The sequence below is a fragment of the Triticum aestivum genome, unplaced genomic scaffold (assembly GCF_018294505.1).
Source record: "Triticum aestivum cultivar Chinese Spring unplaced genomic scaffold, IWGSC CS RefSeq v2.1 scaffold29589, whole genome shotgun sequence".
Classification (NCBI taxonomy): domain Eukaryota; kingdom Viridiplantae; phylum Streptophyta; class Magnoliopsida; order Poales; family Poaceae; genus Triticum; species Triticum aestivum.
Window position 1 is genome coordinate 1 of NW_025301492.1, and position 884 is coordinate 884.

The 884-nt window shown below is 50.7% G+C and overlaps 2 non-coding genes across 2 annotated transcripts; both read left to right on the forward strand.

Moving 5' to 3' along the window:
• The first annotated feature begins 271 nt into the window (after positions 1-271).
• On the forward strand, positions 272-390 carry LOC123179356 (5S ribosomal RNA). Its single transcript, XR_006490305.1, has one exon. It is a non-coding gene; the product is annotated as a 5S ribosomal RNA (ribosomal RNA).
• Positions 391-687: 297 nt separating this feature from the next.
• Positions 688-806, forward strand: LOC123179355 (5S ribosomal RNA). Its single transcript, XR_006490304.1, has one exon. It is a non-coding gene; the product is annotated as a 5S ribosomal RNA (ribosomal RNA).
• Positions 807-884: the final 78 nt, after the last annotated feature.

Genomic DNA, 884 nt, shown 5'->3' on the forward strand with positions numbered 1-884 from the left:
CAAAACAAAACGCACGTGTAAGTAATATATTTACCGTGTTTTATTATTTTGCACGAGTGCGGTAAGTCATAGCTGGGTGCTCACGATTCACGGGTCCAGCGTCGGCGTTGTGGCGCGGCAAGCGTGCACTGGTGCGGTTGAGAGGGAGGGGTGGAAACCGCGTTAAACTCGTCTCCGTAGTTGAGAGGGAGCGGCCAAAGCAATGTGCAATCGTCTTTGTAGTGGAGCTGGGAGGGGCAAGGATAAGGGACGAAGACCGGGGTAACATGTCGGATGCGATCATACCAGCACTAAAGCACCGGATCCCATCAGAACTCCGAAGTTAAGCGTGCTTGGGCGAGAGTACTACTAGGATGGGTGACCTCCTGGGAAGTCCTCGTGTTGCATTCCCTTTTTAATTTTTTTCGCGCCGCTTGCAAAACATAATGCACGTGTAAGTAATATATTTACCGTGTTTTATTATTTTGCACGAGTGCGGTAAGTCATAGCTGGGTGCTCACGATTCACGGGTCCAGCGTCGGTGTTGTGGTGCGGCAAGCGTGCACTGGTGCGGTTGAGAGGGAGGGGTGGAAACCGCGTTAAACTCGTCTCCGTAGTTGAGAGGGAGCGGCCAAAGCAATGTGCAATCGTCTTTGTAGTGGAGCTGGGAGGGGCAAGGATAAGGGACGAAGACCGGGGTAACATGTCGGATGCGATCATACCAGCACTAAAGCACCGGATCCCATCAGAACTCCGAAGTTAAGCGTGCTTGGGCGAGAGTAGTACTAGGATGGGTGACCTCCTGGGAAGTCCTCGTGTTGCATTCCCTTTTTAATTTTTTTCGCGCCGCTTGCAAAACAAAACGCACGTGTAAGTAATATATTTACCGTGTTTTATTATTTTGC